This window comes from Wyeomyia smithii, chromosome 3 (genome assembly GCF_029784165.1).
Source record: "Wyeomyia smithii strain HCP4-BCI-WySm-NY-G18 chromosome 3, ASM2978416v1, whole genome shotgun sequence".
NCBI lineage: Eukaryota > Metazoa > Arthropoda > Insecta > Diptera > Culicidae > Wyeomyia > Wyeomyia smithii.
In genome coordinates this window covers 175,085,669-175,113,607 of record NC_073696.1, presented here as the reverse complement: position 1 = coordinate 175,113,607, position 27,939 = coordinate 175,085,669, and the positions used below count along the sequence as shown (strand labels likewise).

General features: G+C 36.1%; 1 long non-coding RNA gene across 1 annotated transcript; it reads left to right on the top strand.

Moving 5' to 3' along the window:
* Positions 1–23,673, top strand: LOC129732071 (uncharacterized). Its single transcript, XR_008729158.1, has 3 exons — positions 1–86; positions 22,833–23,144; positions 23,415–23,673. It is a non-coding gene; the product is annotated as an uncharacterized LOC129732071 (long non-coding RNA).
* Positions 23,674–27,939: the final 4,266 nt, after the last annotated feature.

Genomic DNA, 27,939 nt, shown 5'->3' with positions numbered 1-27,939 from the left:
TTCGTTGAGTATGGTCAAGTTTCCGAGTTTGCAGTTTGCTTATTTTATATATTCAACTTTATTGGAATAAAGCAGTCAAGCGACGGGTAATACATTGCGCAACACTTCACTTTATGAGTATACTACATTACTTGTAGTAACAAATCAAACCTTGTTGACAAGCTTCAGAATTTCAGAATAAGAAGGAAATTTAAAATAAATGTGAAAGTGTTTTAATTCCTTTACAATAACACTATAAACCCGTATAAAATTGCAATTACTGTGGTCATAATTGGCAGCCTTTTTCAATACCTGGCACTGAAAGGAACCGGAAAAAATACTCAAAATTAAAGCATTTTTATTAGTTTTATTTATCTAAACAGTCTCTGTTGCTCTTGTGTTAGTGTAAACAATCAGGTCACGTGTTAACAATAAAAGTTATACTGTTAATTCGGTTTTTAAAACAATCTTCGAGAGCTGGAGGTTAAATCAAAGAGAAACTTGAGGTCAATATATTTTTCTGTTCTATTTCTTGTTGAAATCACCGCGACAAATTTCTTCTTGGTACGAAGTGTTATATGGGTCATTCCATACGAAGTGTACATGCCACTTGGACACGACCATCACAGATTTTTTTCAAAGTTGGGGGAATTATTCATCTACGGTCTCTTTGGAAAAATCCCAATTTTTTGTCGATTGGAATACCCCCCGCTCTCTAGGACCTCCCTCTTGATTGCAAAGTCGCACACTTTTTGTCAAAAATCTCTTTTTCTTTTTTCTTACAATTCATAGACGTAAAATGTTCGAAAAATACTGATAGATGATTTTTGAAGAAAATAAACCAAGGAATCCAGAAAAAGTATAAATTTTGACCGAAAGTTTTGCCAGATAAATTATTTTTGTATTTGAAAACTAAATATACATTTTTCGGCAAATGCAGCCATTTTGATTTTGAATTTGATAATTTCATCGTATTCCTTGAAAAATTTCACATAATAAACAACTATCATCCCGAGGTAATATGAGCCAATCTCGAGATATAACATTTTTACGAGAAAAGTTGTAAACTTCGTAATTATTTTATTTTATAATTTATAGACGTAAGACACCCGAAAAATAGTGATTGGTGAGTTTAGAAGAAAATAAACCAAGGAATCCAGAAAAAAATTGTTTTTGTCCGGAAGTGTTGCCAGATAGATTATTTTTGTATTTTAAAATTAAATTTGCATTTGTCGGCCAATGCAGCTAATTTTATTTTAAATTTAATGGTTTCATCGTATTTCTCAGAAAATTTTACGTAAGAAGCACTTACCACCCCGTGGTAATATGAGCCAATCTTGAGATATAACATTTTTACGAAAAATTAATTACGGAATTCAGAACTATTTTCGTAAAAATGCCATATCTCGAGATTGGCTCATATTATCCCGGGATGATAAGTGTTTCTTACGTAAAATTTTCCAAGACATACGATGAAACCATCGAATTTAAAATAAAATTAGCTGCATTTGCCGAGAAATGCAAATTTGGTTTAAAAATACAAAAGTAATCTATCTGGCAACACTTCTGGTCAAAAATAATATTTTTTCTGGATTTCTTGGTTTATTTTATTCAAAATTCACCTATCACTATTTTCTGGGTGTCTTACGTCTATAAATTGTAAAAAAAAATAATCACGAAGTTTTCAACTTTTCTCGTAAAAATGTTATATCTCGAGATTGGCTCATATTCCCTCGGGATGATAGTTGTTTCTTATGTGAAATTTTCCAAGGAACACGATGAAACGGATTTTTCCAAAGTGACAGTAGATGAATAATTCTCCCAACTTTGAGCAAAGTCTGGGATGGTCGTGTCCAAGTTTGTGCTTTTTCGTGGTCACTTCGTATGGAATGACCCATATGCCATTTTTTTTTTTTATTCTCGCTTATTTTCCGTCGGTCTAGTTCCGCTACTGTTGTGGCCAATCACCGACGCCCAGGGAGGCGACTCCACACCCAGGACCCTAACTCACGACCCGTTTATTAACGGACCGGCGCCAAACTTCGCTATAAAAGTAGCAAAAATAACATGTTTAACGAAAAAAAAATGAGAAATTAAAAAATTTTCGACGCTAATTTTCAGATGCGTTTTTCTCGAGACTATGAATTTTGAGTTGTACCAGTGCTGCACAAAACCAACAAAATGTGTTCAGTCAAGACCACCAAGTAAGATTCGTTATCCTTTCTTCGCATTTCGAGCTTTTTGTTGAAAGATCCTGTTATAGCAACGAACATGTCAACAAAGAGCCGAGTAACCTAGTTTTAGCACAAAACACACTTGTTCTAAGTTGAGATATTTAGTTTTGTAATTGATGAATAATATTTTTTTTTTGTTATCGTGGTACAACGAGTTTCAGATATGTTATAGAGTATGATGGCATACTTGACTCAAAATCGACAAATTTCGAATTATCTAGTTCTAACATTGAGTGGATGATTTACCCACACACAAACGTATGTTACTAAAAGACGTAACGTTTAAATTGATTTTCAATAGAAACGTCATTGGTAAGAAATAATTAAGTACTTGTAATAAAGCTAAAACAGTTGAAGTTGGCGAAAAATTAGCTGTCTAACGGGTGAGAACTAAAAATTTGGATTTTTTTTAGGCTCTCTTACTCCACAACAAACATGCTCAGAGAGAAATGAGAATATGCGTATGAAAGCTCTCTCTTTCTTCTTTATGCCATTATTTTTTGTTTTGTTTGCTTATGCATGACCAGTTGTGTTCAAATGGCGTCGAAACAAGGAGCTTTCCGCAAGCGCATTGTACAGATCGCTATGAACTGCACAACAAAGTTGACAACAAAAAGTTCATGGTAAACCATTTTAAAAGCGAAAATCTTCTGGTTTCTATTGTGTATGGTTTCCTGCAAACCTCAACTATAATCCGCCAGAAAGGTAATGGAAGACCAGCCAGAGTAGTGGACAGAAAAGGACTTTTTCCTTTTGGTCAAATCATAGCTCAAGCTTAGTGATTTGGCCAACAATCAAAATATATACCACAACGAATGTTTGAGCAACATTATGATTCTTCCAGAACACCACACAGATGAAAAGTAGGCCAGAAAAAATATCATCACAGTACGTTAAAAAAACACAAACGTTTCTAAACAACCACTCGATTCCATCTGTACTCCAAATAGGGGTTCCTGGGGTAAAACGCATCAGTTGACGAAAGCAGAGTATATTCTTGTTAAAGCTGAGAGATAAAACCAATGTTATAAATTGATCAAAACATAAAAACCCTTATTTATTCCTTCAAACTCGCATCTGATGCTAAAACATTATAAAAAATGCATAACACATATTTTTTAAGTGAGTGCAATAATTTATAAAAGTCGTCAATCGAGGCAAAATGCACCCTTGCTGGGGTGAAATGCACCGCAAAATAAGGACAAGAATCACCATGCAAGTGAGGCAAAATGCACCTAGTTCACGAGGCAGAATGCACCACAATATTGGGGCATTTTGCCATCTAATGAATAATGGCAAAATGGTTTTCTTTGGAATTCCATACACTCGAGCGGCATGGTTTTTGGAAACACCGTTTCTGATTGCCTCTAGCACCGATCGTAGCTGTTTTACGGTCCATAATCACCGATTGGACTTCCGGACAATGCTGCACGCAAAAGTTGGACTGTGCGTAACCACATCAATATTGCGTCTTTTCAGAGCATCTTTTGTACTGTTTTGAAACTAGTACAACGAATGTGTGTAGTTCATAATGCATTCGGTGCTATAGCGAATGTTCAATGTATTGGACGGCTAAAAATCAAAACACTTTTGAAGTATTAACCGGTGCTAGTATTGCCCCAAGTATAGATGACAGTTCTACAAGGTATGCTACATTTTTGTCTATCCACGCACACAAACAAATCTCGTTATGAAAAATTTCGCGTTTTGTATGGAATTCGGAACATTTCTGGAAATTTCTCGTTTTATGTTAATTCATATTTGATTTTTTTTTGGTTAGAGAGTGAATCTCCAGTTGAACACACTAGAAATTGATATTAATTTAGATTTAGTGTGAAAAATTGCGACAATATGTCGAAATAAAATATACAAAAATGCTATATTTCTAATAGTTGGAGCATAATCTTAATCATTGTCATAGCTCATGACTTTTGTTACTGTATGAAACATAAGCGACTCTATCTCTATTTAGAAGCGCTATTAGAGTACAAGAAAAAACACAAAGTGCAAAAAGGTTACCGGCAAAATGATGAAAAACAGCATATTTTACCTAAACCCCAGCATGTTTATGTATTTCTCACAAATAAAACATGTTTCAACATCATTTCTATAACTTTTCAGGAAAGTATGTTTTATAAGTTTAGTTTAAAGTTCATAATTATTTCAAATTTCATACAAAATCTAAAAAAGTTCATAACGCTCACTAATACTAATGCATCGACGTGAATAGCATACCTTGTAGAACTGTCATTATACTTGGAGTATTGCCATGATGATTTGTACTGGTAATGTTAATATTTTTCAGAATGCTGCTATCGTTAAAGCAGTGCAAGCAGTAATCAATACTGATGATCTTGGTACTTGGTAAACTAAGTTAAGGGGTCATATCCACCAAAAATAATTTTTTTTGCAGTTACTTTTAATTAGCCTAAATCATGCTGAAACTATCCTTGAATCAAAACCTACATCGCCCAAGTACAGATCTAAAGTTCGTTTAAATCAATTTTTACCGAACTACTTTTATGCTCCAAAATCACATTTTTCGTTTAATTTGGCGAAGCTCGGCTTTGTAAGTTAGTAAAAGTTACCTACGATCGATATCGTGTTTCAAATTTAAAGTATAGAGGTCGCTACATCAAGTTTCGACCGCTACTGCGTCTCTACAGCACGTGTTTACTCACAATTACCCTTTGTTTAGTCGGTCAGCCGTTCTCGTTGTGTACGTTCTCTGTTTGAGTTTTTCTATACTTTTTAACTGTAAGTCATATTCAAAAGTACTTAAATATGAGTGACAAGATGTACAGTGGCGACAAAGGCAGTAAAAAAAGAAGTACCAGAACAACCCGGAGCAAAATTTGTAACCGATACCCGCCTTCGAAGTACGTTAGAACCTCGGCGAAAAAATTTAAAATTTCTGATTTGAACCGTGATCGGATTTCGGCTCCTGTTTCATACATATTTCGCTGTATTTACTACCCTTTTCGAATTAAGAGTGTGTAAAAAATGTAATAGTGGTGTGTGGTTTTCACAGTCGAGCAAACGTGGACTAGGCTTCAAGATTCTTGTGTTTTGTTCGAACTGCGGTGATGCCGATATCTTTAACTGTCCTCTAATACATAATCATGCCTTTGGGTTAACCGTTGGACCGAACATGTACGAGTTTCGCGTGGGATCGGACGCCAACCGCGTCAAAGTCGCTGAGCATCGCATGTCCGATATCGCGAAAGAGTCTAGGCGCAGCCTAACATCAGACATAAAAAAGGAAGAAGAGGTAGATAAGGCCCAGGAAGGACAACTTTACGGCGCAGGGATAGCTGTCAGATAGTAAAAAAATATTAGGGGCTTTATTATTGCGATTCTTAAGATTTTAAGCATTTTGAAACTTTAAACGCGTTTTTCTCAAAACCATGTTTTCAAAATCGGCGAGCAGTAGAACTGAAAAAGTTTACATCCGATTGACTTGAAATTATAACTGTAGCTTCTTCATTAGATTACCTAGTGAAGTACACACGATTTTAGCGATTGATTAACAACAAAAGTTATAAACAATTAAAGTCGATTTTATTTGTCGAAAAAGAATTTTTTCTTCCAAACCGTTGCCACTTTGCCAGGAAAAATTCTAGAAATATCATGTGAACTTCACTAGCGACACTTATGTAGATATTAAAAAAAATTGTTTTGGTGATAGGTGGAGTTGGACACGACTTCTACTGCTCGCGGTGGAACAACTTTTAAAAAGCGATTCACGGCAATCGCTGCACAGCCGCCATTTTGCAAAAAAAATAGCAATAATTTTTTTTCTACTATGCAAGAGTTACTTAATCCAATGATATATTATTTATATATCTTACATCTCAAATGTCCTTCAAAAAACATGAAAAAAGCCTTGTTTTTTTTAGCATTTGGTGGATATTACACCATAATGCAAATATGAACTGATCGATTCACTATCATGACCCCGGTCATTCAAAAACATCATCGAATCTTAAACAAATCAAAAGACATTGGATTTGTTTGAAACATTTTACATTTAACGACGGCTCTGGTTTTATTCATATGCATTCGGTTCCACGTAACTGGCACCAGCGTCATTAAATTCTGTTGCAACGAGGCTCGCTAATGGCTGTTTCGCTTGCTAACGGTGATTAGGGTTGCACGAGCCTTCGTTACGCACCGACTCGCGAAAGTAACCAGCGGTTTTTTGAGCGCCTCAAAACTGATCGTTTGCATAAAGCCGAAATCTACCGAAACACTACGATTTTGTGTGTATTATAGGGGAACTGCTCCATTATTCATCTCAGCCCGTATATTCATCTCATACAACTCGAAAACACAATTCAGAACAGGAAAAACGCATATTTTCTTCTTAAACCAATCTGCTAATCCATGGAATGGATTCTTCTTAGTTCACTTTAGATTCATCATAAAGTATAATCCTCAGAAACTCACTTAAAAGCACCAAATTTGATATTATAGTCGGGCATCTGCACTCGAAAACTCATTTAATTTAATCACCTACCTCAGAAAACAAAATCCGCGCATTGTTCTATACGGATACAACGGGAGTCGTTCAGCAGCCAAACAAAGTTTTTCTCATCACTAGCGGACCACTTTTTATTTTAATCACTAACCAAATCACTCACTTCGCTAAGAATACTATAATCTTTGAAATGTTCACCTCAAATTTCCTAAAACAAGCTTGAATTAGCAGAAATATATGAAATGAATTTCTACAATCCCTTAATTTCAACTGTATGTTTTTTCATCTGTTTTCACTGCGTTGAATAAAATCAAAAGTTGCCAAATCACTTTCTGTGATTACGAAAAAATCATACTGAAAATGTTGAATTATTCCGACATAATTGACATAAATTTACAGCACTATTGTGGTTACCTAGGTTACCAGTTTTGCACGTAAACAACTGCAGCGAATATCTATGTAACCTACTACGACGGGCTGCGGCTACGTTCATTCATGATAATGTGTTTCTTTCATGATTAACAGTGTGATGAATATGGGGACGTCGTGAGATGAATAATTGAGCAGTGATTCAAGTTTTGAGATGGATATGGAAGCGTTGTGAAAAATGGATTGTTTTACGAAATTCAGGATAAATCTAGCTAATTTTACTTAATATACAATGCTGAACGATTCCATAAGAGCACGTAAGCATATTTAGTTTATTTGTTCAATGATTTCGTGAAAATTTGGCGTTTAATCCGTGCATTCTTCGTGAATATCGGCTTAATGAGACGAATAATGGAGCAGTTCCCCTACATATTCTGTTTTCGATCTCTGTCAATGTATTCACTACGCAACTGTTGCGTTATCCTTTTGACACATTTGTTGTTCAAAGCCAGAGCATTCAATGTGCGTTTTGAGAGGACACATCGGTTGATGTAAGCTTGCACTTTTGCGTGTGAAAACGAGATGAAATGTAGGCAAAAAATTTATTTAAAAAGAATCCTTTAGCCCCGAGCTACGGAAAGCGTTATGCCCCGAACGTAATAGAAAAATGTTTCTGGTTGCATAACAGTGATTCTCATTGAAACTTACCTTTCAGTAACTCCCCTCCCCTATTAAAAAAAATTCAACCGTGAGTGTCCTGCCTCAAAGTGCCTGCCAGTAGGCCTCGAGGTTCGATATTGACCTAACAAGTTAATCGTTGTGAGTTGAAATCCCAGGTCGAGAGAAACTGTTAGTGTCAGTAGGATCGTAGTGCTAGCCCCACAATTGTCTTGTACGTTAACACAGTTAGCTGCGAAGTTTGTATAAAACAAACATTAGGTCAAATTACGAATTTTAATACTTTACCTAATGTCCCAAACAAAACTTAACAAAAAAAAGTAAATAACATCTCGCTCATCGTTATAAATTGCACGTATATTTAATTGCTAATTGTACAAATTTTTCTGGAAAAGTCGCGCAGTCACATCAATTCTTTCATTTTCATTTTCATTTACTAACTTTACATATTTTACAAAAGTTTTTAAAACTTCATTTCTGGTCGTCGTTAGCACGTGTACAGTTTACAGATTTTTGTGAAAAAGTACAAATAAATACCGATTTTTTAAAAGGCTAGAAAAGATTGGACTGAACTTTGTAACAGGCTCAGTAACGAAACAATGAACGCGATCTCGCAATCTAAAAGTTTCATCAACAAACAAGCTAGTAGTTTAGAACAAGTATTAACATAATAATCGTCAATAACCAGAGAAATATGTGAGATAAAAATAAACTTTCTTCGCAGACATTATTTGTTTAGTAGGATATTGAAAAATTGTAGAAAATCACCACTAAAAGTTATATTGAAAAAACTGATTTTTGGTGGCAATCTGTAGAAAACTTCACATAAGTCCATTTATAAGGCAGATAGAAGTATGGTGTCTTTGACAAAGTTATTTCTTATGAAATGTGCTACAACTTTGCTGAACACGATAAATATTTATATGCAAAAATGAAAAAAGTAAAACTCGCTTTTCACTGTTAAGAGGATTACTCCCAAAACTATAACTTCTATAACATGGAGAATAATTGATGGAGCCACTTTACTGAAGACACTGTGGCTCTAAAATCAAGTTTTTTGGGTCAAAATAATTTCGATGACGCTTTTGCAGCTTTGGAAACAGTGTGCATCGGTTGGCAAATGGCAAAACACTTGTAACTTGAGACCCTAATGTGGTCTCCCACCTCTGTCTAGCAACTCCTATCCCAACCTCTACAAGGTGCCGACCACGATACGAGTAACCTTAGCGGAGATCGGATAACCAACCACCAGTGGAAACTTTGGTCGTATGCTGACAGGGGAGAAGGGTCGCACGCGACTGTATCCCCATGTTAAGAGAATGTTTTGCGGACGACATTAATATCATCGTTATCGACCTTACGATTACAGACTACTTACAGACTAACCAGCTAAGATCCCATAGTTTGCATACTCGCACTAAACTAGCGCTGTATTGGACGCTGATCCTCCCAGTTGCCCTTTACGGACATGAGGCATGGACCCTGAACGAGTCTGATCGACGAGTACTCGGAGTATTAGAGCGTAAAGTTCTGCGATCTTGGCGGTACGCGAAAATGGAGTGTGATGCAGACGCATGAATCACGAGTTGTATGAGGTATACAAACATGCTGATAGAGTGAAGGTAATACAGCGAGGCAGGCTTCAGTAGGCTGGACATGTGGTCAGAATGCCTGACGAGAGAGCTGCCAAAACTATATTCAGCAGAGAACCAAGAAGAGGCCGTCGACTCTGTAGTAGGCCTCGCACACGGTGGATGTGCGCGGTGGAAGAAGATTCACGATCAACTGGTGTACGAAATGACTGGAGAACGGCTGCCTAAGACAGAGGACGCTGGACATCTCCATCCCGTTCGGCCTTAGACCGGTAAATGGTCCGTTGGGCAACAAAGTAAGCAAGGAAGATGTCTAAACATCAACAAGTTATGAATTTGAGAAAACAATTCATCGGAAATTAAAGGTATAACATGTTGTTTAGGAGTCGAGCTACATTTCACACAGGGTCATGAACAGACAAAGATGATTTGACATGCTGCACAATGACTACTTCAACTTTGTGGAATATTATTGGAAAGATTTTTCAACGGTTGTTTTTATTTAAAAACAAATATTGTTTAATTGTGAAATATAGGCATAACAATAACAATAGCAGGCACATAAAGTTTTGTTGTAAAAATGTTGGTTTTATCCGAAACGTAAAAGATTTTCGAAAAATTGAATGAATGTTTGGAGTTCAAAACGCAGCATCGGAATTTACTTTCGTATTTTAATGTACAAAACATGTACGATATTTTAAGTAACATTTCTTTGTAACAACAAGATTAAACAATAACCAAGATGTTAAACCTTTCAAATTCATGAGAAAAAACCATTTTCATTTTGAGCGAAGGAACATCATAAGTATTCGAAATTCTATTCAATGTCTAAATAGCACGAAACGAAAGAGAGATTTCGATTTCAGTTAGGTATACAGCTGGCTGTAACTTTTTCTTTCAAAATCTCTGAGCGATTCGCAATTTATTTTGTTTGTTGATTTTTCCAATACGTGTCTCGGGCTAAAATCCGTACATCACGCAGTTATTTTGAAGCCACACTAAATGCTACTGCACGCTGCGTTACAAAAATGAGAGCGCGCCAAAAATAAAATGAATGATTAACATATACCAGCTGTGTTATAGTTTTCGTTCGTATTTAATTAAGAAGAAATTGTGACAGTTTGCAATTCTATAGAATTGCTAAGAGCGCTTGTTTTGTTAACAACAATACATTTTTTGCAATTCGCTTTCCAATTTGAAGTAAAACAATAATTATAATTATAATCTGATGATGCATCATCATCGTCATTTAAAAAAATAAAAAGTACAACACCATAGTGGCGATCGCTATAATGCGTGTTCGTAATATGTGAACCTCTCTGCTTACGTCAGTTTTGGGATTTCTGCTGAATTGTCAACCTAAATGTTGCCAGATATATTTTTTTCTTGATAAACTACATGAAGACTCGAAATTTTCGTGAACAGGGCTGTCGAAAGAGTGGGTAATTTATTACGAATTTTCCATTATAGCGTCCACCATTATGATGCGTAAACAGCTGTAAAACTGTAAAAAAAATCTATGATAAAAATCACAACAAATAATTATAAATTAAATATCGCAAAAAGCCCACTTTTTGAGAACCTTTTTTTCTTAGAAAGCTGCGAAATGTTATACAACATTCAACATTGACGACTTTTCGAAACTTGGATAGTAGAAACTCAGCAGTTGGGCTGAACTATGTTTATTGCACTAACCTACCTGCTGAACTATATTTTTCGTACTTTCTACTATCATATTTTCCAGTTTATTTTAATTTTCTATCTTCATCGCTCACTTACTTAAATGGCCGTACGTCCTAAGACATGGCCTGCACAACATAATTCCACCAACTTGATCGGTCCATGGCTGCCCGCCTCCAATCCCGCGGGCACTCCGTACTTGCCAGATCATGCTCCACCTGGTGTAACCATCTTGCTCTTTGTGCTTCGAGGTGAGAACCAATTTCACAAGGAATTGTCCGTTGTTCTCGCCACGTGCCCTGCCCAACGTATCCGTCCTGATTTGGCCACTTTCTGGAAGCTGGGTTCACCGTAGAGTTGCGCGAGCTCATGGTTCATTCTCCGTTCTCCTGTACACCGCCAAAGATGGTTCTTAGCACCTGTCGTTCGAAAACTCCGAGCGCTCGCAGGTCCTCTTCAAGCATTGTCCACGTCTCATACCCGTAGAGAACAACCGGTCTAATAAGCGTTTTGTGCAAGTTGCACTTTACGCGGGAACTAGACGTTTCGACCGTAATTTTTTGTGGAGCCCATAGTAGGCACGACTCCCGCTGATGATTCGCCTCCTAATCTCACGGCTGGTATCGTCGTTCTCAGTTACAATTGAGCCAAGGTACACAAACTCGTCAACTACCTCAAACTCATCACTGTCGATTATCACAACACTATCTAGACGTGCCCTGTCACGTTCAGCACCACCCGCTAGCATGTACTTCGTTTTGGACGAATTTATCTTTAGTCCAATCTTCTCTGCTACACATTTTAATCTGGTGTACTGATCCGCCACCGCCTCAAATGTTCTGCCGACAGTGTCCACGTCATCCGCAAAGCAGATTAACTGACCGGATTTAACGAAAATCGAGCCCCGCGTGTCTCACAACACCTTCTAGCGCAATATTAAACAGCAGGCAGGAAAGACCATCACCTTGTCGAAGTCCCTTGCGGGATCCGAATGGATCGGATAGACCACCCGAAATCCTCACACAACACTGCACATTCTCCATCGTAACCTTTATCAGTCTGGTGAGCTTTCCGTTATCTCCCAGATGGTCTCGAGGTACGATACTGGCCTAACAATCCAGTGATCGTAGGTTCGAGTCTCGTCTCGGGAACTGTTAGTATCAGTAGGATCGAAGCGCTAGCCCCGCAATTGTCTTGTACACTAAAACAGAAGGTCAAGTTCCGAATCGGAATGTAGCACCAAGGCTTTGCTTTGCTGTGAGCTTTCCCGGGGAAACCGTTTTAGTCGAGAACTCTCCATAGCTCTTCACGATTAATTGTGTCATAAGCGGCTTTGAAGTCGATGAAGAGATGATCTTTATCGCTACATCCTCCTTGAAACCAAAGATTCTTTTCTCAGTCAAAAAAAATAGCACAAAATAACATCTTCAGCTTATAGACCATCGCACGGTGACGTTACGCAGCTGTGTTTGACAGCTACTGGTAACTTTGTTTACCTTCGGACGATGCGGTTTTGGTCTCAATTATAACAGATACATTAAGAACAACTATTAATCGAACAGCATTTCCACTACGCACACGATTGCTCCACACAGTACCAAAAAATAACGGTTTCTAGCACATAAAGTGAAAAACATATATAATTTCACACCCCTAATAATGCACAATACAGAATCGTTTTAAACCATGTAAATTTGTACGTTAAGTGATATAAACTTAAAGCTTTGATTTTAAATATGCATGCAAATTAACAATATATTCAATTACATTGCATGGGAATATAATGCCACACGGAATATTACATGGTTTCCAATGCTCCATTTATGTGCATTCAAAGACATGTAAATTTTTTTACTGTGCAGCAGAAAAAAGCACAAAGTCCAAGATATAAACAAAGTTACCACTAACTGTCAGAAAACTGAGGTTATAGAAATTCGGTGAGATGGTCTATAGGAGAATCTGTGCAAAGTTTCAGCCAAATCAGAAATACTCTATTAAAATCATTGTCCTATGTTCCTTGGATTTGCTCATCATCATCATTTTCTTCTTGTTATTGTTATTCATCCTTACGCTAAATTACAGGCATGACAAAATTTCTGCGATATTGAAAAGAACAGAAAAGCTGACAGCAGTATAAATTCGCTTTCACTGAATAATAAATCAACTCGTTCTGTTAACCTTTTCATTTGATTTGTAGCATGTTTATAAACAAGCGAGACGTAATAATCGATTAACATTTGCACTGTTTTTATCAACTCTATTAATTCAATCTATACACCAAAATTTCTCCCTACAGCGGCCATTATAAAGCAAAAATCATTAATTCGCACAAGTGTGGTTAAATTCAGAAGGGATCCATTATTTTTGAGAGTTTTGTTGTTTTCATCTATTTGCAATATTTATTTTTCACGTTGTTTAGTAGATTTAAATAACAATTGTTTGAATTAAATTTAAAATATCATAAAATCTCTAAATCACAAGCAGCAAACATTTGTTTTGAAACCTATACCTTGATACGATTCATCAAGGCGAGTTTTGTGAACTTCCAAATATATAAGCACACCCTTGTCCACCCTACCGGTAATATCAGAGAAAACAGCGCAGAAAATTTATTGATCTGATCGAGCCAAAACACGCACTGGGCAAGGAAGTGCCCTTCCTCCGAAACCGGTGCAGCTGTCTACTAAATCACGTGTTCCTCCAGTGGAATCGGTCGTCGGCGCTGGTGAAAATATTTTATTCTACTTAAGGGTCGCATAAACTTGTCACATGGCGTGAACTGCTTTCTTTCCGCATCTTGCTCAACACCAAAGTCAGATGATGGCCAATGGCGGTCCTCGAGCTGCTCCATCATCATCATCATCATCTTGGAACGGTCAAACTCTTTATTCAATCGCGTAGCAGCTACTTCGCCATGTTTGCCATTTTCTCGTTGCTTATTACTGAACATCTCACACGCGTCATATCTCATTCACCCTAAAGATCTGGTCTGTTCCGTCAGTGTAGACACGATGCAACATTGACGAGGGCCACATCCGACAAAAATATGCTTATCATATAAAGCAACAGCCAAATCTCGTTGCTTGTCCAGTGGAACGACGGTGTGTTGAGAGCAAGTAGTAATCCGACAATTTCTTTTCTTCCGATGGTCAGCCAACTGATAAGATGTTTTGGCAAAATTCGAAACATGTACAGAATTAATCGCGCTACGACATGCCGAACCATGTATGCTGCCGTAACCGTCCACATGCCACCACTTTCACTGCCGCGGGAATTAAATTATTTGTTTGCGGCTTTTGTTGTCGTTTGTTGTGCTGCGACTTTTTGTCCCCGTTTTGTGCCTTATTACTACCTGTTTCTCTTCAAAAATATACACCCTGCATCCAATTTTTAATTCGTGATTATAGGGAAGAAGAGTTTTACTTTTTAACCCGCCCAAAGATTATATCGATTTGTAATTGCAGTTATTACGAAAAAAAAATTTACGAAATCAATGGAAATTACTTAATTATGTTCATAGCCTGACTGGAAGTCAACAACGAAATGATTTCTTTTTCAATTGCACATGTACCTACATTATGGACCCAGATTAGTTTTATCATAAAGTAGAAAAGGCAATAAATTGATCAACCATGTTGCACACAGATAAACTTGCAGATACGCACGAGTGGCACGTAAGAAATCATAATAACATGGTGAAATGATATAAAAAATGAAACGTTTCAATAAGCCATCTTTTCACGCGATATTTACTGAACCAACATACGAATCAAATCGATACTCGGGTATCGATACTTTGGCAAATTTTGGTCAATGTTAGTCCTCTAATCTCTGATAACACTGGTCGACAAAAGCCAAAAAAGAGCTGCTCCAATGCTCTTATAAATTGCCCTAAAACGATGCAGTAGTGCGCAAGAGCAAAACCGGTGTTTACCAGTGTAAGGTTTTTACTATATCACGGCGACGGGGTTAACGAAAAATATTATTATATTGATCATCGAAAAAACGTGTAAGGGTGCTGCAATGAGTCTCATCTATGTCACATCCTTCGTATAATCATATGCTTTTCTTGTATTTTGGTTACCAGTAATTGAGTCATTTTTTTTATGTTTGTATATGTATTGATGACACATTTAAAAAAAAACTGTCAAATCTGTTTCAAGGTTTTTTTACTGTAATCGTTGGATAACCATTGCATAAGGCTATTTAATCTGATCAACACATTTACGAATTGAAATAACACAATAATTGCTCAAGCCCAAACTGTTGCATGCCAATGAAATCCATGAATGCAGTATCACATCAATGGTATAATCCAATAATCGTTGTAAATTATATTTTTCAGTTATTATCAAACTTTTCTTAGTTCTCCAAGCTTAACGTAATTTACCCACTTTACGAACAAATTTCATTTTTTGTCATAATTGACATACATTTTAAGTTTAGTAAAGCGGGCAATGTATGTAGTTTCGCGGGAATGCGTAGATGAACGGGAATAGAAGGTGTGACTAGACTTAGAATTTTTTTTTCTAAAGCAGGTATTAGACGAAGCGAATATTTGCTATTTTTGGTACGATTTTTATTTGCACAAAATAAAATCCGTACCAAAAATAGCAAATATTTGCTTCGTGTAATACCTGCTTAAGTCTAGTCACACCTTCTATTCCCGTTCATCTTCGCATTCCCGCGAAACTACATACATCGCCCGCTTTACTAAGCTAAAAATGTAATTTACCCAGTTCACTTCAAGTAAATTCAAAAATTGTGACACGTACATGAATCTCGTAAAAGTTGAATTTAATGACACTTTTTGATAAACCAATTTCTCTCCTTCCACAATAATTGATACACTCGGACAGCCTTGAAAACTGACGCGAAATCCATCTACAGTAACCACCACTTGACCATTTTCGGTATCATTCAACAAAACTTTCTTAATGCAATATTAACACTTTTATTTCCGGAGAGCGCAAGAAAACTGCTTACAAATCAAGCAAACATTAACACCTCTCTACCATCAAGTAAAAATACTTTGCAAAATAAAAATATTATCTCATGCGATAAATACAAATAAAAAGAGTTTTTTCCTTCATAGTTCATATTTTACATTGGTACCACTACTTGAGGACGTGTTGTGCTGTATAAATTAGTTTAACATTTCACCTTTATGTTGATACCGGTAGCCTTCATCTTCATGAAGGTTTTGAGCTGATAAGAAAAAGAGCTGAATGAGTTGAGGCCATTAAAAACTGTAAATAGAGGACTAAAGTGGTTTATTGTGGCACTTATTCTCGAGCGACGGAAATAATATATCATTTAATACTACGTGATTGTTGCAATCAAAAATAGTCAATACATCGGTTCGTAGCACCTTAGTCATGCGGTTTGCACTTTTACACTCTGGAACAGTCATGAGTCTTTTCTTAACAGTTATTGCACACTGTTACCACAGCGAAATCAGTCATTCCGCAATTTCCTTTGTATCCGATGGTGGTAAATTGCATAAATGCATCGCTTACAACTAATGATTAATATACGAGTAGTAAATTAAATCATATAGAATTTTAATTTACAAAATCAACAAAATCCAATTTCCAATGAATGGGCTTTCGTGATAACTTATGATCGTGCATAACTGAAACCCAGCAGTCTATAGTCTGCGCAGACCATGCTGCAGGGATCTACCTGAGTGGTTCGTGTTTATTTGGCGCGAACCACGCGAACACGTGCTAATGGAAAAACTGATGGAATGAGCTGAAGACGATAGAACCAGTTATTCGATTTTCCTAGCTTAGATTCTTCGTTCTTCTTTGGCTTCATCATTTGCAAAATTCTGGAAAATGTTTGCGCGTTGGAGTATACATATACAATTTGAATTTTAAACCATCACGTGCTAATGTGTTCGACCATTCGACTAGTCTGTCTGTCCGGTGCATTTTTGTAAAGAAATGGAGCGTTCGGGATGTTCAGTTGCTACTACCGGAGTAGGAATTTTCTACCAAACCTATGAATTTCCTTCTACCACAGGGGCTAACCTTTGATAGGTATTAGCCTCAAATTTCAGTTATTTTGAAAACAAACATATGCTAATTGTTAGCATATTGAGCATCGCTATCTCTTTCATAGGCTGTGGTAGAATGATTAATTACTCCTGAATGATGAGCATATGAAGTAAGACGGTAGGGTATATTGAAGAACTTGCGACGCGATTTGAAACCTTACTGCATGATGTGTGTTCTGGATTTGCTATGAAAAGGCAGAAGGATCCACACGCCGAGTATGTTGCAGAATGTATGTGGCGCAAACGCGTCGGATTCCGCAATCGCATCTTGTCAGAATTACTTTATGGACACGAGATTTTATTCAGGCCGGTGCATTCTGATTGTTCCGCTGATCCTTCATATACCGTTGCAGATATACCGACCGATCGCATAGTGAACCGCATAGACACATAGAAAAAATGTAGGTAATCCTCGCAAGAATTTATTTTTGCGTTACATCGTCTAGTGATTTCGTTTGCACGATACGTAATTGTATATCGTTCAGCATTTTATTGGATGATTTTGTACACTAATGATCAGTAATGTGGACAATATTAGCATTTTTTTATTGTTCAGTAGCATGAATATTAAATAACCTACATTGTGTGTGCTAACAAATCATAACTAAAATAATTACAGTTGAGGAAAATTACAGAAAAAGTTGAAAACATAACATAGATAAATTAGATTCACAGAAACCAGTAATCAAAATCTAACTCAAACGAATACAAATCACTAATAATAAAAACGACTCATACAATATTTGACTAGCATTGCCTGAAAAAATTCGTGTTACGAATGCGGAATAAATAAATCTTTTTTGAATCTATTTTATGTATCAGATTATTTTTATACCCAATTGTAAAACTCATTGAACTTTGATCCTTTTCAAAATATTATCATTATTAAAAACCCATTTTGCATTTTTGAGTTTAGATATTGTAGTGAAACTTATCGAAGGTCCTGTTTCGATCAGTAGTGAGCTTGAATCAAACATAATTAGCTATGTGTACATTACCGACAAAATCTAAAAATTTGAACTTCTTATTTACAATTGCGCGGCTAGCACTACGATTCCATTGACACTAGCAGTTTCTTCCAACTCGAGATTGGCTCATTAGGTACAGTATCGAAACTCGAGACTAACCAAAAGGCTAAACGGAAAACCTACAAAATAGTTAAAATAAAACTTCAATGAAATTTCACAAAAAAAACGAACAACCATTTTAATCGACCATTTTTAATCTGGTTGAAAATTTGTACAGATGTGGGGTGCTATGAGCTAAAGATGTCATATTGTACTATTAGTAGTATGTTTTAATCATTAATAGTTTGTGTAAAGGGGAAATGTAATAAGGGGTTTGGATGATTACAGTTACCATTCGTACCATTCGAAAATCTATGAAAAAAGTTTGCGTTTTTGTAGAAAAAGTTAATTGAAAAATTTCCATTTTTTGCAAGTTTTGAATTTTTTAGTGACTTATCAACAAAACAATTAGTTAAATTACATTACATCACTTTTCTCTTATGACAAAACTATCTACAGTTGAAAACCATCAATTTTTCACTTAAAAATAATTTTGGCAGCAAATCTTAATTTTCCGACCATTGTGCATTATTTGCTGTTTGATCATGGATAAATGAAAAGGAGGTAAAATTTTCCAAAATAAGAAAAAAACATGATACCGTTCGATTGTTGCAGTTTTTTCGCCAAAGCCAAAGGTTTCATTCTCCCAGAAAAGAAGATACACCGTGAGTAAAAAAATAAGAAAAAATATAATAATGAATTAAAAATATTTTTAAAACTTACTTTTTCCTACGATGTAGTTTTCGTTAGATTTAAATTTTTTTGTTAATTGTTAGATTCAAATTAAAAAAATCCAATTTTTTTTATACAGTGATGTATATATATTTTGGAAGAACAAAATTATTATATACAACTTTGCCAAAGACACTATGCCAATCAAACGAACCGTTTAGGCTCTAAAATATTTTTAACGTTAATAAGCACTCCGATTCATAAGTTTTTTGTGCTAACAGGAAATCTAACGTTAGGATTATTTTTAAATAAGGGGGGGTTGTTAGTAGCTTGAGTGTTTATGATAAATATTAGTATATAATAAGTGTCCAATCACAAATGGTGACTTCTCCACACTGTTAGAAAGATTGTAATTTTAATTGTTAAGATTTGTCTGCTTGCGCAATCAGGACTTATCATTCGTAGGGATTTAAACCCACTTGTCAAAAAAGAAAAGTAAACTTACAACTAACTTAATTGCTAACTTATTGGCTATAAAGAAAGCTTATCGTAGCAATTGAGGATTGCAATGATTTTTGTCGAAAATTGTTATTAATTTTATTTGACATAGCTTCTAATGTTTCAACATCAGTAAGTCTACGTAATTAAAGTGATCTAACTTTGGGAGTTTTTCCTCAGCTGAGTGCCTGTGAATGATGAAAATATTTTTATAGTCAAAACGGTTTGTTTGATTGGTATAGTGTCTCCGGCAAAGTTATTAACAATTATTTTGTTCTTCCAAAGAAACAAACACTATGGTCTTCTTTGCGCGGATTTCGAAATTAACGCTTTTTTTCTACGCAGATTTCGGAATTTACACGGATATTTGAGAAAAGTCGTTTTCTACGCGATGTGTTTTTATGGTTTTTCATTATCAGATTCATTCGGAGTGTCCGATGAGGTTACTTAATCCAATTACTGAATATTCACTGATTTGGCCTAACGTTTTTATATTTTTCCTTGATTTTCAGCTCGATTCACATACGGAAATAACACTACTATTAATTTTTTTCCGAAAGAATTTGGCAGAAATGATTAAAAATGTTCAGCAAATGATGTTTTTACGCGGATTTCGGAATTCACGCAGTTTTTTCAACAGATTTTTTACGCGCTACCTACCTCCCGCGTAAAAAAGATTTTCTGTTAAAAAAAAACTTGAAATTTTTTTGTTGAAAGATTTTTTTTTTATATTTCGCTATGTTTAGTAAACTATTAATATCTAGCTAACATTTTGTGATTTTCGTAGAAAAAAATTTAAATTTCTAAGTTTAGCATGCTAATTGATATGGTAAAGAGTTAATACATCACTGGCTAAAGGACAAAAAAGGGTAATAGCACAACACGACATGTCTAGTTTAGCCCATAGAAACAACTGGGCAAAGTTCCAGCTAAATAAAGATTAACAATAAAAATATAATACAATTTAGACAATTTTTACTGAATTGGTTACGACTACCTTGTCATTGGGGAGAGCTTGCTCACAGATCGTGGGTAACGAATTAAAATGTGTGTTAATAAGCGCAACGTGTCTCGTCTGGTGGGATATAGTTGGAGCACAGGAAAAGCGAGTAATCGGTAGGCTGGTGAAGAATCTGGACTCATCCGATCTTTTTTCTGTCGAAAAATGAATTCTGTTTTATTAATCATACATCTCTATGAATTTACGGTGTGCAGCAGAAAAAATAATGCGAAAAGCCAAGAGGGACAGCATATTTGTGAAACCAAACCATACTCTTTTTTTCTATGTAGGGTAAGGAACGGCTTAAGCAGTAGCGCCTATTTTAATCAGTCGAAGGAAACAGGCCTCAAACTCCTGCATTTTGATCAATATCGACAATTTCAATGATGGAAACGAAAACTTTGATTGTCCACCTGCCTTACGAATATAAGTTATACCGTTGATCACAAATGAATCTGTGAATAATTGCAATTGAAACAAATCGACCTATATTGCAGCCATTCAGGAGCCACTTCGGGTGCTGAAAAAAAAACGCCTGCAAAACAGATGGAAACTGCTTAAAATAGGTTCGGGGTGATTGGAATAGTGTCCCTCGATTCGTAACTTTGATTGACGATTGTCAAAGTTTGCTAACTTAGTTTTACAATCTGAAATTAAGATCTGATAGAGAAAACGATAGCGAACAGATTGATAAACTACTGTTTGAGTTTCACCCAACACATTTCGAGTATTTCGTCTGAATACACAGACGGTTCCTGAAGCTGCTTAAAATATGTTCCCTACCCTAGTTTCATTAAACGTAATTGTATGTAAATGTACTCTATTACTCAGCAGCTCAAAACAGAATCCAGACACCATCAGTTCGGCGTGCTCCCAAGCAAACTACAGACCTCGTTCGATTTTGGCACGTTTCGTTCTTGGCACGGTTCTATTTTAGCAACATAAAAAACTTTGGACGTGTTACCACCAGCAACCATCCAAGCGTTGAATTGAATTTTCGCTTCAGTCCGGTAGGCATCGCACAACACTTTTCGGATTGGTTATATAATTTACTATTGAATTTTTTCTTCAGTCCGGTACGGTAGGCATCATAAAAAAATTAAATTTGGTCGTGTTGCCAAAATCGAACAAGGCCTGTAATACTATTTTTGTAGATATGTTAGATGTGCCTTTCTATAAACGATTGTCGAAGGTTTGATACATGTTGTCGTTTACTGTGTGAGAACAAGGAGGGCCGAAAGATTCGCGCAGTGCGTACAGTGCTTCCGAATTTACAGCGAAAAATGTTTGAATTAAACCTGATTGCTATATCTATTTGATTTATAAAGTGATCTTTATGCGTAGGAATGTAAAAATAATAATACATATGACAGGGTGACTATGGAAAACATAGATTCAAATAATAATTTCATTATTTTAATATTAAAATGATTCTCCATTGTAAATCGGAGGGGGTGCATATTGCCTCAACGGTGCATTGATTGATTCACAATCTGACTTTCTTGAGTCTAAAAAATTCCTTTACTCGTGAAAAATACTCAGTTTTCTAAGCTAAGTTTCATTAAAATGAAAAAAAAATTGACATTGGACGAAAGGTTATTTGGCATAGAATGGTTCTATTTGTATTTCAATAAACCACCGCAAACGTCCAACGGGTAGTCTCGCTACGAAACAAATCATTCTATTTGTATGACTGCCGTTTAGTTCACATTGTACGATGTACATGAAAAACTATAAGTCCTTTTTTTTTTTTGACTGATTTATTATTTTCCGATTAAAAGTTGCTATGCATCAAAATGAAGCTGGTGCTATTTACTAATTAATATAAAATAACGCATCTTTTCATACTGAACAGTTTACAGTTAACCAAGACCGGCAAATCGCGATTGATCGGCCACAATACGCTTCTTTTATACGATGGGTATAAGTTGCGTGATTGTTCTAGACACGATAGAAATGTTTCATATTTATCTATTAGCATTGTGAGGTGTGCAAAACATTAGCCGCGTCTGCACACCTATTCTTGTAACTGTGCGAAACCAAACACTGTGAATGATGAATTTTACCAGTTGAATTATAAATGCTATTCCGTTTTCTAGATTTACACTTGATTTAATTCTTTGGATTTGAACCAAATCTGTTCATTTTAAAAAAATATAGATACAAAAGAATATCGTTCAGTAATTTCGTAACATATAAAACATATGATCTTAGATCATATGATTTTAGAAAAGTAATTTGGGGTGATATTTAGTTAAAACTCCCGAAATGAAATACATGATGTTTTAGAAACCGACCCAATGATTGGTTTGATGATAGTGATAATGTAACAATTATAAATGGTTTCCAACCTTATTCGAAAAACTAATATTCGGGTCCTTTTGCGATGACTGATTATTTAAGTATCCAATCGAGGGCGATCTAAGACAAAGAGCTGCAAAATTATCTAATCATAAGAGACGTATGTAAAGTATTGCTGTGCTACCACTACGTACAATGTGTTATTCTGTTTTCCTTTCCAGCGAACGCCCAAACATAATGGAAAGTGACATTCACTCAAGCAGTCAAAGCCTTATACTTAGGCTTAGGAAAACGCCAACAATCCCAATGTACCTAAAATTGGCCGCCGAACCACAATTCATGAGCGATGCGTTGCAAAACAATAAAAATGATGCAATTACCATGGGGAAGTTAAAGTCTATTATTATATAATTTGCTCAATATGTTAAGCGGAGAAACCACGATGATGAGCACCAATTCTATTCCGCATTGTTTTCACAGTAGTGATGTAGCCACTGATGCTATTTGAAGGACATATTTCCATCATCATGTAGGTATGTTCTGAAATGACTTAGGGTAGGAAACATATTTTAAGCAGCTTTAGGAACCGCCTGTGTATTGAAACGAAATACTCGAACTGTGTTGGGTGAAATTCAAGCAAAAGTATATCAATCTGTTCTCTATCTTTTTCTCTGTTGAAACTTGTTTTCAGATTGTAAAACTAAGTTAGCAAACTTCAACAATAATCAATTAATGTTACCAATCGAGGAACACTGTTCCAATCACCCCGAACCTATTTTAAGCAGTTTCCATATGTTTTGCAGGCGTTTTTTTTTCAGCACCCGAAGTGGCTCCTGAATGGCTGCAACATAGGTCGATTTGTTTCAATTGGTGATTGTTCACAGATTTCTTTGTGAATAACGGTATTTGCAGATATACCTAACCTTCGACAGCGCACAACAAAAAATTATGAATAAAATATTCAAACAAATGTGAGAATGCATCACTACTATTGGGATCGTTTCGGAAAAGTAAAGTAAAAACATTGAACGTAGAAAAATTTAAAAAACCATCTCACGTGGATTTCCCATCTCACTCAACTTAAGGTTTCATATTGATCAATCTTGATTGCTCTGTCCGATAACATCACAGAAGTCATAAATGGATCAGTTTCGCTCTCTGATACATTCAGTATATCTACCACACAGGAATAATGTTATTGTGCATCTTGCCAACAAGCTTATGTTCGAAAACTCCATCCGAACTTTCAACGCATTGCTCGCATTACTGTTTTCAAGTTCACATATCGATCGCAACCGCTATGTCATATCCTTTGCCTAGATATATCTTTAAAATTGGAAATCATTAAAATAAATTGGATTTGCTGCGGCACTATTGAATCTGCAGTTCATATGCGAGCATAAATAAAATATACATGTCATGGTCATTCGGATTTCCCACACCCCTCCGTTCTCGTTAGTAAACACTAAACAGTGATCAACATCGTTCCGTCAAAAGTCAATCTTTTTAGCACTCCTCGATTGAAAAGTTTGTTGAAATTAGTACGACGATAATTTCTTTGAGGCGGTAATCTCTACTGGTTATTTAAAAAATTTAATTATTAAAATTTATCAATTTCACACATATTATAATCAACAACGTAACATTCTTATTAGTTATTAGATAGAAAATTTACGCAGTTTTGCAATTAATTGTGTAACTGTAAAAGCAAAATTATAAATAGTATTCAGCTTGAGCTTGAGCTTGAGCTTGACTACCGCACATTATTGCTCCTACGTGATTGGTCTGAGCTAGTGAAAGTGCACAAATAACCACATACAGATAGATATTTGAGATTGATTCACCACTTTCAATATACAACAATTCAGTAGCTTCTGCTTTTTTGCAAAGATCGATAACGGCCCCGACTACGTCCTTACGGTCGATGAGGAGGAAGTGAGTACAATCGTTGTTGCCAGGGACCGAGCTTACCTCTGCATCTCTAACAACTGTGACGGTAGGTACTTTGTCACCGTGGTGACGGATTTTTTGGTATTAAATGATATTAAATTTGGGCGCAATCAGTGAATATTCAGTAATTGGATTTATTAAACTTATCGGACACTCTAAATAAACGATTTTAAAATTAACAACCATTAGAAACATGCCGCGTATAATAACGACTTTTCCGGGAAATTCGCGTAAAAAAGACTTCTGTACTTTCGTATGAATGTGATACGGCTGTAAACAACAATAAAGGTTACAGACTTCGCTTTTGTATGCGGGTGGTGGTGGGTTCGAATCTTAGTAGAATTAGGCCATTTGATTTTTCAAAGAATTTTTTATGGGTTTATTCTTAGGCTCTCCACCATGCACCCTTCCTTTAATCTGAATTCTATAATACCCCTGTTGACTCTGCTTCTAACAAACAAAAGTCCCTATTATAATAAAAACTGGTGTGAGTAACGTATGTAAATTCTCTCCAGGAAACTGTATTTAGGCGATATTGTTAGGATGGACAGAGGCTCTGTATAGTAGAGCAGTAAGCTTGAAACGGAGAGGTAAAACTTACACACATGCACGGATATGAATGATAAGCGTAACACTTACAATAGTGATAAATGCACATATTAGTTAGGAATAGAGAAAAAATGATTATGCAATTTTTGTTTGATTGAATTTGTTGACCCCTCGGTCACCAAGGGGTGAAATAGTTTCTAGAAAAGTGGAAAACTTAACAATTCTTGATGTTTTATTTGAGCTATATCTCTGAAATTCGTTATGGAACCTACTACAAGTAGCACTTTTCTGTAAAGAGGAATGATAGGGCTTCCATTTGGAGCAATCAGAACTTTGGCCGCCATCTTTAAATTGGCCGCCATCTTGGATTATATCAGAAAAATGCAATTTTGACCATGTTCGCAACTACCGATTTTCGATCTGATACCAGCATTGGAAAGCTGAGAAAAAATGCTATAAGATACAAGAAAAAATTAGGTGAGCATCAGTGTTAACATACCAATTGAACGAATTTTCCGAACGAAGTTTCAAAATATCCAATGCATTCCGTGCAATCAACGTAGTAGCCATATGCTGAGACCAAATGGATGCGCATGTTATAAACCTACTATAACAATATATATCGTAATCAGTTAATTATGCAACTAGTACGCCCATACTATTTGCATTGAGATTAGTGAGAATAATATATGCAACACGAGCATGTTAGATATTAATTTTTTTATTAATATTTATTTCTGCTCTTTTTCGTGGGTTATTTTAATTTTCGGAGCAAATTGAATATTGTTTAATATTGATTACGGCATGAATGTTTCATTCTGCGTACATGTGAAAGTCGTTTTTCATAAACGGGTTGTGGGTAACGTTATATTTATTTTTGGACTTACATCCTTTTCCGTCAGTGTGAACGTACTTTTTTGATATGTGGGAAAAGATTTTTTTTTTAAACTCTAATATTTATTTAGGCCCAACCGCAAAGCATAACGGGGCCGAATATCTTTTGGAGTAGGGAAAAGCCAGCTTGAGTAGAGCCTGTATCCCGACTGCTCCTCCTCAAACAGGCATAAAAACCCTCTCATCTTTTCTCTTTCATAAATACAATTTAAAAATACATATCATTTAAACCTACGGCTAACAATAACAATAATAAATAAAGTTCTTCTCTGTATGAGTAAATATCAATTCTTAATACTATTCGTTAAGGTGTGATGGTTCCTTATATCTTTAGAAATCAAAACTTATATCTATGTTTGGTGGATCATGTCTCTCAGAAAGAAGCGAAAAAGATCAATAAAAGAAAAAAAAAGGAACAGAATTAGTGTGAAACTTTTTGATGGGGGTTGTGTTGGAAAAATGAGAAGAAAAAGCAAGGAGATAATCAAATTCGATACTTTATATCTCTTAAAAAGTCATAAATAGGTATTACAAGCGCTGGGTTGCGGCTAGCAAGCGCATCCCGTACTTGCATTGTAAATGTCACTTTCTGTTTTCGGAGAGAATCAATAAGCTTGGTCCTTGCTCTGTGGTACTTAGGGCATACGAAGACTATATGATCTATATCTTCGTACCCTCCACATTCGCACAGATTACTATCGACTAAGTTTATTCGATAAAGGTGTGCGTTTGCAACATAGTGATTGGACATTAGGCGCGAAATAACTCGAATGAAATCTCGAGTTAAATCTAACCCTTTGAACCAAGCTTTTGAAGACACTTTGGGCGAAATCGAGTGCATCCATCGCCCAAGATCGTCTTTATCCCATTTTTCCTACCAGTTTGTCAGGGCCAGTTGTCGAGGCAGGTGAAAATACTCGGTATAGATGATCGGTCTATCAAATATATCTCCTTCTATGGCACCCCTTTTCGCTAATAAATCAGCTTCTTCATTGCCTGGGATTGAGCAATGAGGGGGGCCCACACAAAGCAGATAATGAAAGACCGATCAACCAGCACTTCTAATATCCGTCTAATTGCCGGAAGGAAACAGGACGGGTGCTTGACCGGTTTAATCGATCGGAGAGCTTCGATAGAACTGAGGCTGTCCGAGAAGATGAAATAATTGCCTGGTGTCTTGAGCTCGATAATTCGCAGCGAATTGTGTATGGCAGCTAATTCAGCTACATATATGGAGCAAGGCTGTGCCAGTTTGAGGGATATGTGATGATCTGTGTTAAAAACGCCATATCCGGATTGTCCATCCATCACAGATCCGTCCGTGAAAAAGGAGTTCTGTTCTGGGAGGTGGCCGAATTTTGCCGAAAATATTAATGGCACAACTGTTGGTTTAAGGTGTTCGGGAATTCCATGGATTTCTAGTTTCATCGTCAAATCAAATACAACAGAAGAATTGTTGAGCGATGTTGAAATCTCACGGGATGGAGCAACAACCGAAGGGTTTATCTCCATGGTCATGAACCGCTGGTATACTGACATACAGGGTTTCTGAACAACTTCCAAACACCTCTCATAGTTCTCGATTATCATTGGGTTTGCTATCTCCGATCTGATGAGGAAACGAAGAGCCAACTCGAATAGCCTCTCTTTGAGTGGTAGTACTCCCGCAATGACCTCTAGAGACATGGTATGTGTCGATTGCATGCAGCCTAGAGCGATACGCAAACAACGGTATTGTATCCTCTCTAGCTTCAGCATGTGTGAGGCTGCGAGTGGGAAAAGATTTATCTTAGTACATAAAACAATATGGTGAAGCAACGAAAGACGTACAGAATTATGGTCCAAAAAGGAGGATCAATGTTTCGTGATGTTAAACCCGTTCGGCATAGTAGTAGATCGGATGAATAATGACAATTTGCTATGTATAATAGAGAG